General features: G+C 34.9%; 1 long non-coding RNA gene across 1 annotated transcript; it reads left to right on the top strand.

Moving 5' to 3' along the window:
* Nucleotides 1-457: 457 nt before the first annotated feature.
* On the top strand, nucleotides 458-8,734 carry LOC117803769. Its single transcript, XR_004627840.1, has 2 exons — nucleotides 458-518; nucleotides 8,413-8,734. It is a non-coding gene; the product is annotated as an uncharacterized LOC117803769 (long non-coding RNA).
* The last annotated feature ends 3,226 nt before the right edge of the window (nucleotides 8,735-11,960 follow it).

Below are 11,960 nucleotides of genomic sequence, written 5' to 3' on the forward strand. Positions count from 1 at the left end.
GTGTGTGTGTGTGTGTGTATCACATCTTCTTTATCCATTCATTTGTAGATGGACATCTGGGCTCTTTCCAAAGTTTGGCTACTGTTGGACATTGCTACTATAACCATGGGGTGCAGGTACCCCTTCGGATCACTATATTTGTATTCTTTGGGTAAATACCTAGTAGTGCAATTTCTGGGTTGTAGTGTAGCTCTATTTTCAAGTTTTCGAGGAACCTCCATACTGTTTTCCAGAGTGGCTGTACCAGCTTGCACTCCCACCAGCAGTGTGAGAAGGTTCCCCTTTCTCTGCAACCTCATCAACATTTGTCATTTCCTGACTTGTTATTTTTAGCCATTCTGACTGGTGTGAGGTGGTATCTCATTGCAGTTTTGGTTTGTATTTCCCTGATGGTGAGTGATGTTGAGCATTTTTTCATGTGTCTCTTGGCCATTCGGATGTTTTCTTTGGAGAAATGTCTGTTCATATCTTCTGCCCATTTCTTGATTGGATTATTTGTTCTTTGGGTGTTGAGTTTGGTAAGTTCTTTATAGATTTTGAATACTAGCCCTTTATCTGATATATCATTTGCAAATATCTTCTCCCATTCTGTCGGTTGTCTCTTGGTTTTGTCAACTGTTTCCTTTGCTGTGCAAAAGCTTTTTATCTTGTTTAAATCCCAATAGTTCATTTTTGCCTTTGTTTCCCTTGCCTTTGGAGACGTGTCTAGTAAGAAGTTGCTGCAGCTGAGGTCACAGAGGTTGCTGCCTGTGCTCTCCTCTAGGATTTTGATGGATTCCTGTCTCACATTTAGGCCTTTCATCCGTTTTGAGTTTATTTTTGTGTGTGGTGTAAGGAAATGGTCCAGTTTCATTCTTCTGCATGTGGCTGTCCAATTTTCCAAACACCATTTGTTGAAGAGACTGTCTTTTTAACATTAGATATTCTTTTTTTGCTTTGTCGAAGATTAGTTGACCATAGAGTTGAGGGTCCATTTTTGGGTTCTCTATTCTGTTCCATTGATCTGTGTGTCTGTTTTTGTGCCAGTACCATACTGTCTTGATGATTATAGCTTTGTAATATAGCTTGAAGCCCAGAATTGTGATGCCACCAGCTTTGGTTTTCTTTTTCAATATTCCTTAGGCTATTCAGGGTTGTTGAAAGCAATAGTATTTCTCCATTGAATTAACTTGGCACCTTTATCAAAAAGAGACCATATGTATGTTGATGACCGAAGATAATTAAAAAAATAATTAACGAACTGTTTTTTAGTAGAGTTAGATTTACAGAATAACTGAACTGATCATACATAGAATTCCATATACATACCTACTTCTACCCCTTATGTCCATATAGAGTTTGGCCTATTATTAACGTTTTGTATTAATGTGGTACATTTGCTGCAATACATGAACCAATATTGATATATTATTATTAAGTATAGTTAATAGTTATGTGAAGGTTCACTCTTTGTGTTGTACAGTGCTATGGGTTTTGAATAAATAAATAATTTTAAATAATTATTCATAATTTAAAACAATTTGCCTAATGACATGCATTCACCATAACAGTTTCATTTATTTATTTATTTATTTATTTTTCAAAGATTTTATTTATTTATTCAACAGAGATAGAGACAGCCAGCGAGAGAGGGAACACAAGCAGGGGGAGTGGGAGAGGAAGAAGCAGGCTCATAGCCGAAGAGCCTGATGTGGGGCTCGATCCCATAACGCCGAGATCACGCCCTGAGCCTAAGGCAGGTGCTTAACCGCTGTGCCACCCAGGCGCCCCAACAGTTTCATTTTAAAACTGTTTGCCTAATGACATGTATTCACCATAACAGTTTCATTTATGCCATCTGTATATCTTTTTTTGGTGAGGTGTCTGTTCTGATCACTTAGCCATTTTTTAAACTGGGTTGTTTTGTTTCCTTTTGTTCAGTTTAGAAAGTTCACTGTATATTTTGAATACAAGCCCTTTTTTGGATATAATGTTTTACAAATATTTTCTTCAAATTTGTGGCTTGTCTCTTCACCTAAAGAAATTTTAAACTAAGTTTTTCTGTAAAAAATTTAAAGTAACAAATAAGAGAAATGAAATCAATAGCTTCCAAATCAGTAGAAACTAAACAACATTAGAAAGCATTAACAAACCATAGATGGAGGAATGTTAGATAAAAGTGCAAACACAAAATGGTAATTGGAAAGCAAAAAATGGAAAAGACAGAAATATGGCCTAATATGTCAATCACAAGTATGAATATACCAAACTCTCCAATTAAAAGACATCTAGTATTAAACCAGACTGCAAATATGTCATTGCGAACATATAGAAGAGGTGATAATCAAGAAATGGAAAAGGGGCACCTAGGTGGCTCAGTTGGCTCAGGATCCAACTCTTGATTTCTGCTCAGGTCAGAATCTCAGGGTCCTGGGATCAGGATCCAGCCTGCATCAGGTTCTGTGCTCACCCTCTGCTCACCCTTGAGATTCTCCCTCACCCTCTGCCCCTCCTCCACCCCACGCAGGTGTGCACTCTGTCTCTGCCTCTCAAATAAATAAATAAATCTTCGAAAAAAAAATGGAAAAATAATTAGTTGAGTGTATACTTTGACAATAATCAAAATGAAGTTATTTTAGCAATATTGCTATCGGAAAAAGAGAATTTAGTATGTACTCCTGAAATGCAAAAATGATTCACCACCAGAAACAAATGTAATAACACAATATATATTTCCAAATTAAAGAAGGAAAAAGCACTAGTATATGAATGGATACATAAGCATTTGACAAGATGCAACATTTAAGTATAGTCAAATAATGTTGCTAGGCAGTAGTTAGAATCAATTAACTAGAGCTGAAAGCATTCCAACATGGATATATTTTGAAAATGTGATGTTGAACAAAAATGTTATAAAATAACATCTATTATATGATACCATTTGTATAAAGTTTAATTACTTGTCAAATCAGTATCATTCTGTATATGGATATATGTAATATTATATTGCAAAAGTATAAAAATATTTTCAGGAAAGATAAACATTAAATTCATAATAGTTTTTACTTCTGGGGAGAGGAGAGTACTCAGAAGGTTAAAACTTTATTTGTAACATATGCAATTAATATCTGAAGCAAAACCATGGTAAGAAGTATTTATCAAGTTCTCCTTTTTGAAGGCTTTTTCAAGGCACTGAAGATGCTGGGATGAGTGGGTCATGATCTCTGTTTTCAATATACTCTCGTTTCACAAGATGGGATCTAATTGCAACTAAAATGGACAAATATAAGGAAGGCCTTCATTGATTCTCATCTGAATTACCACAACAGCGATTCTACTAAATGATCCACATAGGTCCCCTTGTTATTACTGTTAAGAGATCTGGGTAGTATATATGGGCCTTACTACTACAACTGGACTTAGAACATCGGCTTGTTGCTTGTATTAGGAGAAAAGTGTAAATATTAAGTCTACTTCCTAGTAAAAGATAGTACATTGTGTATTGTGCTTTATGAGACCATAAACCCATAGATAATACACATCATTCCTCCTCTGGCCCCTCTTTTAATCTAGGCAAATGGCCTGGGTATTCAGTACAAAAAGTTGCCCTAGTGAAATCAGCCTCTAACTGGCTTGTTACTGTAAGAGAATTAAGTGGAGAACCACAGAGGAAGGCAGGATGGATAGGAGCTAGGAACAGAATCCAGGAGGCAGAGATGGAGATAGAATCAAAGGATACCCAGTCCTGGGAGAGACTCCCAATTCACAGAACTGCAAGTGAAAAAATAAATAAATAAATAAAAAATAAATGTCACTTATAAGAAAATCTTCCTCTTTATTTAGTGAAACATTGATTCTTTCTCATGGTTAATTGCTCTAAATTAAATAAAATGTTTCTGAAAAACAACATGAAATACATTTAGATATTTTCCTATACATTTGGAATGCTCTAAAAAGCCATTTACAGCCCTTAAAATGATTGGCTCCATTTACACGTCCTGTTCTGTAAATGAACCAGAATCAATAAAACATTTTATAGTTCTTAATATATTTAGTAAAATGGTTCCTCCCAAAGAACACACTTCTACCTAATGTTCAAATTTATTTAATGTCCAACCTCAAAATGGCACTCAAAATGGAATGTAAGCTGCAATGAGGACCCAGGGAGTGATATGAATACACAAAGAATAGAAGGACCATCTATGATATATTTCAGAATGGATTTTCTTGTATCCACTCAACATTCAACATTTGTGAGTGGAGAAATCACATGTATTTTCCTTTTGCCAGATAATTAAGAATTAAAGTTAATGTGAAAGTATGTTTTATTCAATTATCTCTGGAATTTTCAAAAAAAAGTATATGTTTATAAACAAAAATTCTGAAGCCAAATATTTTACTTTTGGTAGTCCAAAGTTTACTTTGTAATCATAGAAGATGATTATGCCTTTTAATCATAGAAGAAATTTCAAGAAAATTGGGAGGAGGTAAAACAGGTTAAAAAACAGCAAAAGGTTTGTGATCCATGGTAAAATTCTTTCAACAAGCATCCAATATTTGAAGAAGTCTAATTGAAATTTTTGTGTGTTTTTCTTTTTAATGTAGAGTGACATAGGTAGATAGTGCCCTGTGATTAGTTACTTTTAAAATTAAAATTATCAAATGAATATTTCTTATGCATTTGGCATGTCTTAAAAATCCATGTATGGAATGAAATGAGAGGTTACAGAATTTGGGATTGTTTGGCCTGGATATTAGAAGGATAAAGGGTTATTATGAGAAGAACATTCTCCATCTCCACAGAGGACAAAGCAAGAGGAAATGAGCTTACATTATTTTAAAAGAAGGTGAGTCAACATGGTTATAACTTCAATATCATTTTGACTGAGTTCACTGGTTAACAGGGTTCCACTTAAATGACTGATTGGATCAATTCAGCAAACAATCCATCAGCCAGTTATTTTGGCAAAGAATGCAAATGCAAAGCCTTTGATTAGAAGGAAGTACTCCTTTAATTAAACATTAGGGCATAAATTCAAGTAAGATTATAGACTCTATCCCTAAAGGTTTCTCAAATTAAAGCAGACAGCTATATAGATTGAATAGTTTAATCAGTCAATGAATATTTATTTAGTACCTACTTTGTTCTTAACATTGAACTATTGAAGAGAAGGGTCTAGAAGAGAGAATCAATTGAAATAACTTACAGTCTGTTATGGATTGAATTATGTTCCCCCCTCCCCCAAATATAGTGAAGTTTTCGCTCCCAATACCCGTGGATGTGACGTTACTTGGAAAGAGGGTCTTTGCAGATGTAGTTAGGTGAAGATGACATCATTAGGATAGGCCCCAATCCAATATAACTGGTGTCCTTATAAGAGAAGAGGGAGACAGAGAGGGGAGGGTGGCCATATGAAGACAAAGAGGGAGAAGACCATATAGGAATGAAGACAGAAATTGGAGTTGATGCATGTACAAGACATAGAAAGCCAAAGACTATTGGCAACCAGAGGAAGCCAGGAGATAGGCAAGGACAAGATTGTCTTTCAGAGCTTCCAGAAATAAACAATCCTTCTGACAGTTGGATTTTGAACTTCTATCCTCCAGAACTGTGAGATAATAAATTTCTGTTGTAAACCACACAGTTTGTCGTACTTTGTTACAGCAACCTTAGGAAATGAACACACAACTTTAAATTATTTTTTCTCCATTACATTAAAATACAATCTAATCTTTAATAAGTCATCGACTTATCCTTTCTTTTCACTGATTTTTAAAATCTAGCTTTATTGGCATATAATTCACATTTGATACCATTTACCCATTTAAGCATTGGCTTGGAAACTAATACTACTGTAAGAAAATGTAGGTGAAAATCTTCTTGGTATTGGTCTGGACAATGATTTTTTGAATATGACCACAAAAGCACAGACAACAAAAGCAAAAAATAAAGAAATAGGGTTGCATGAAACTAAAAAGCTTTTGCATAGGAGTGAAGAGACAACCCATAGAATGGGAGAAAATATTTGTAAACCATACATCTGATAAGGGATTAATATGCAAAATAAATAAGAAGCTAAAACAATGCAGCAGTAAGAAAAGAAATAATCAGATAATCCAATTTAAAAAATGGTCAAAGGACCTGAGTAGACATTTCTCAGAAGAACATATACTAGTGGCCAACAAGTATATTAAGAAGGTATGCAATATCATTAATCATCAGGGAAAGGAAATCAAATTCACAATGAGCCCTCACCCCATGCCTGTTCAAATGGCTTTTATCAAAAAGATAAACAAAAATTTTTAAAAAAATTAAAATAGTAACAAGTATTGATGATGATGTGGGGAACAAAGAATCCTTGTGCTCTGTTGGTGAGAATGTAAATTGGTAAAGCCATTTTGGAAAACAGTATGGAGGTTCCTCAAAAGATTAAAAATACAACTACTACATGATCCAGCAACCCCACTTCTCAGTATATTCCAAAGGAAATGAAATCAGAGATATCTGCATCCCTATGTTCACTACAGCATTATTCATAATAGAGAAGAAATCTAGTCTACCTAAGAGTTGACATATGAATGGATAAAGAAAATGTGGTACGTATATAAATGGAATATTATTCAGCCTTAAAAACAAGAAAAGCTTGCCATTTATGAGACAAGCAGGATAAGACTAGAGGACATTATGCAAAGGGAAAGAAGCCAGACACAGAAAGACAAATACTGCTTGATCTCACTTACTTGTGGAATCTGAAAAAGTCACATTCCTAGAAGCAGAGAATAGAATGGTCAGTACTAAGAGCTGGGGGTCAGAGAAATGGAGAAAAGGTTGTCAAAGGGTACAAAGTTTCAGCTATGCGAGATGAATAAATTTGGGAGATCTAATGTGCAGTATGATGACTACACTTAATTATATTGTATTGCATACTCGAAATTTGCTAAGAGAGTAGATTTTAATTTTCCTCTCACACTCAGAAAAAAGCAAACTATGAGGTGATGGATTTGTTAATTAATTCGATTGTGATAGTCATTTTATAATGTATCATGGTACACCTTAAGAAAAGCATACAGTTCAGCAGATTGTGGTATACTGACACATTGTGCAACTGTCACCACAGTCTCAGTTTAGAACATTCTTAACATCCCCATGCGTCTTCATTCCCCTCTCCTCCAGACACTGGAAACAACAAATCTACTTTCTGTCTCTATGGCTTTACCTAGTGTGGAAATTTCACATTTAAATGGGATCATATAATATGTGGTCTTTCATTACTGGCATCTTTCAATTAGCAAAAGGTTTTCAAGATTTATCCATATTGTAACACGTATCAGCACTTTATTTTGTATTGCCAAATAATACCTATTGTATGGACACACCACTTTTGTTTATTCATTCATTCTATTCACGGACGTTAAGATCGTTTGCACTTTTTGGCTATTGTGAATAACGCTGGTATGAACGTTTGTGCAAGTGTTCGTGCGGACATAGCTTCCATTCTCTCGGTTATCTGTCTTCCTGGCAGTGGATTGCCCGGGCGGATGGTAACTCTTGACCATGTTGAAGAAGTGCCGAGCTGTTTTCCCAATGTGGCATTTTATATTTTCACCAGCAAAGTCTGAGCATTCTGAACATGGTCTGAGTATTATCTCGTACATTCCTTAGCATAACCCAAGGGGCAGGTGCTATTATTACCACCTCATGAGCAAAGTGCACGGAAGCAGAGTGTGGTTGGTCAATTGTTCAGCCTCACACATTTCCTCTGAGCCCTTCTAAATGAGTAAGTTTCTGAACCTCCCTCTCCGTTTCCCCTGTACTCCAGGACAAAACAACCTCTTCTTCTCCGTACACACTTTTGAAGGCCTCTCGGCTGTTTATTCTTGGAACGCTATTTCACACCCAGGACTCTGGGTGACGGGGTACCACTGTCTTCTTGCAGGGTTCAAGTGCAGACTGGAGAGAGGAGATCCCGAATTGCTTTTATTTTTTCTTAACGACTTTGTTGTATTTGAACATTTTGTAAGATGTAGAAGATAATTTATTTCTTGAAAACATTAAGGGTAACTTCTCACCGGCTCTAGGAGGAAACCATGCTCCCAGACCAGCACGAGCAGGATCCATGACACTAAACTGATAAAGCTATGAATTAAGTAATATTTCTTAGGGGTTTGTGTGGATTGAAAGAACAAGGAAAGAAATTCATTCCCAACATTATGAAGAAAAGAGTAAACAGATTTCATTTTTATCCTCAAAAACTAGTGAAAACGGAAGTGATGGCGATTTCCGTCCTGACATGAATCATAGCACAGCTTGAAGTAAGGTGAAATCTACGATTTCTTTAGCGGTATGCATTAGATTTCTGGTAAACTGGTAGTATCACAGAGTAATTGTTCAATTAATATTAATTAATTTTCTTTTATTATCTTCCTTTCCAGAGACATGTGCCTTTGAGAAACAGTGAAACATTGGTCAAATTTCTTCATTTGTACTTGGATAGAAAAAGTCTGACCAGGGGTGTACTGTATGGTGACTAACATAATATAATAAAAAAAATTAAAAAAAAAAGAAAAATCTGGAATAAATTAGTAGCATCGATAACTTTCTGGCAAGGGGATGAGATAAGTATATGAAAAGATACTTCAAATTTTTGTTCTACTTACTTCTGTGCAGTTTGGATTTTTAAAAAACTGTAAAAAATGTCCATGTAGTACTTGTGTTATTAAAAGCAAATAAAGTAATGAAAGCAAGGAAATAAAATAATAAAAACTCCACATGTTTTCATTAAAATAAAAATGAGAGGGGCACCTGGGTGGCTCAGTAGGCTATGTGTCTGACTCTTGATTTTGGCTCAGGTCGTGATCTCAGGGTTGTGGGATTGAGCCTTGAGTCTGGACTGTGGTCAGTGCAGAGCCTGCTTGAGATTACCTCTCCCTCTCCCTCTGCCCTTCACCTCTCTCTGCCTCACTCTTCCTCTCCAAATTAGATAAATACATACATAAAAAGAGAACTTGGAGAAATTTGAAACAAATATATGACAATAGATGAAAAATGACTATGTTTTGAATTGGCACTGACTTCAGTTTTTTATTTCTAAGGTACATGATCTGATGTTTAAAAAAATAAACAACTTGCTTTTCATTGCAGCCGCAGTTTACTTAAAAAATCTAAAAATATAGCTAATTAGTAAGTTATTTATAGCATATTAACATAAACAGAAGAAATGATTAATTTCTGTAATAATATTTTGGTTGTGATTATTAGAAAATCAAATGGCTTAAAGGAAATTTCAAAAAACATTTCTCAAATGAGAACATTTTAAAACTAAAGGAAATTATTTGGAAGGAAAGTTTTGACAGCGTTCAGACAGTTGTTTTTTACTCTGCATGTTTTCCAGGATATGTTTGAATAAAGTAATGCAAATAAAAACTGAAAACCTGATAGTGAGATTTTTATTTTCTTAATAGTTTTATCTAATGTTTTAATATTTCAGCATTTTTTAAAAGACATGAAATTTTAAGGATTTGCATTTATTTTATTATTTTGTTTATTTTTGTCTTGGTTTTGTAATCAAATAATTTGGGCTCTAAAATTAACATGTAAGAATTGAGGATAAAATTATCTACCTCACATACTTTGTCTGTTGTTTTTCTTTTATTGTCTTAAGTTTTATTTTATTTTTTCACTTGATTTTTATGCTTTCAAGCTGAGTTTTCCCTTTTCTCCTTTTCTTTATGCTACTTCTGATAATTATACTTTAAAAAAGTAAGATGGATCATTTGGGGGATGGAGAAAACATCCCAATTTTGGCCTGGATTCCAAAAAATCCAATGAACATGTATAAAAAATATTTAGATAATTTTTTCAATTTGAATACAATAATCTATGTGGAAACCTAAGGGGACAGATGCTCTGAAAAATGGCTGTATTTATATACAAGACGAGAGTTTCTCACAGAATAGGAAATAGAAAATCCTTGTCCAGCACTTCAAAATTAAAGAGAAAGTAGGGGCACCTGGGGGACGCAGTGGGTTAACCGTCTGACTCTTGGTTTTAGTTCCGGTCTGATCGCAGGGCGGTGAGATCAGCCCAGGGTCAGGCTCTGCACTCGGCACAGAGTCTGCTTAAGACTGTCTCCCTCTGCCCCGCCCCCGGTGTACTCTTAATCTCAAATAAATAAAACTTAAAAAAAAAAAGGGAGCAGAAATCAGATTAGATAAATAATTAGATATAGTAAAGCATATGAAAGATGTTCAAGTTCAATAATAAAAAGTCTCGTTAAAACTAAAGAGAAGGAAATCATGATTCATAAAGTTTAAGTATATAATTCAGCCATCAATTTCTCTCTTGTTTCCAAATTTCAAATTGCTAATAAAATTATTATGCTATCATTATCACAGTGAAGTGATTAAAAAAGCCACAAAATTATATATAAAAATAATTATTAAAATTTGTAATCATAACATAATTATTTTTGCATATAGGTAAAATATAGTGATTTCCTTTCGAAGTCAGGGCGTAAGCAATGTCATGACTATCAAGGACTGGAGCAGTTTAGGATTTTAGCAGCAATGTAGGATCAAAGTTTGAGATGAGGTCAATAAAAGCACCGAAAACCTTACATTATTTTCAATGGATTGCTACATAAGATGACAAAACAGCTGTGCTACAAGCTTGCTTTTATAACAAATTATGAATAGGCATTAAAATAAATGATTATTACTATAGCTATAAAAAGATCCATTGCATGCGGATGCTTAAATTGTTCTATATTACTTAGGTTTACATATAAAAGCTGTTGTTATCAACAGGACAAGAAAATTAGCCCTCATATTATAGATGAGTGAATACTTGGAACGTTTAAATGACTTGCCCAAGTCCAATAACCAGCTATTGAATAAGGAAGAAAGGGCATGCGAGTCTGTACCACAAGGCAAATGAGAAGATAAGAGGAGATGTTTCATAAACTGTAAAGTTCTGAGGCACTTTTAAATTTCAATATTTGTTAAAAAGAAGTAATAAAGGCAAAATGGTTAATAACCAAGTGAGATCGAAAGGTTTATAATGACAACCAGCTATTCTTTTTTCTACCCTTTCCCATCACTTCTGATACCCCTTCCTGGACCACCTCCTGTCCCAGGTACCATTCCCCAAAAGCAACTACTTTTAATTATTTAGCTATTTCTTCTGTTAATTATATTAAGCCTTAACATTATAAAAAATAACCAAAATAATGCATATAGCAACTAACGCTACTAAATTTTAAATGTTTCAGTAACAGAAACTTAGGGCCATCAGTTAGAATATCAGTGGTCATTTTATAGAAGTGCTACTCAATAGATTTTCATAAGATGGAATGATGGACAGCAAAGACCTTTCTGTATATAGAATTTCATGGTCAGCTCTTTTTATTTTCATGGAAAACAAAAGTCATCTGTATAATGTCAGGATATTCAGAGAGAATTATGCTGGCATAGACTTGGAGTAGGATCGTCTCAACAGCAAAATCGCATCTGCGCAATAAAATGTTTCTTTGAGGCATCATTTGGCAATCTTTGTCTCAGCAAAGGCAATTCTCTAGTCCTATGACCTAGCAATGGTCTTGTGAGGACAACAGATTAGTGGAGGCAGGCTCTGAAGCCAGCCTTTGTCCGTGCCTAGTAATGGTCAGGGACTGGACGAAATCTGTTCACAGAGAGCTGTCAGTTGTCGGGGGATACCTATGGGATCTGCGAAGCAGCACGGAGAGCAAATTCTCTCCCACACTGTCAGTGCTTTCTGTTGTCTTCAAGATTACATCTCCCTTTAAGCGCGGTCTGCTGGGGTCGAGATGGAATGATAGGTATTAGCTTCTACAGGCTGCCTTATTTTTAGTACCTGTCTTGAAATCTTAAGCAGCAAGAAGTAAGAAGAAGGCACCATTTATTATTTTTATGATGATATATTAAAATGGATTATTAATGCTTGTCTCATTTTCATAATCACA

This window comes from Ailuropoda melanoleuca, chromosome 9, assembly GCF_002007445.2.
Source record: "Ailuropoda melanoleuca isolate Jingjing chromosome 9, ASM200744v2, whole genome shotgun sequence".
Lineage (NCBI taxonomy): Eukaryota > Metazoa > Chordata > Mammalia > Carnivora > Ursidae > Ailuropoda > Ailuropoda melanoleuca.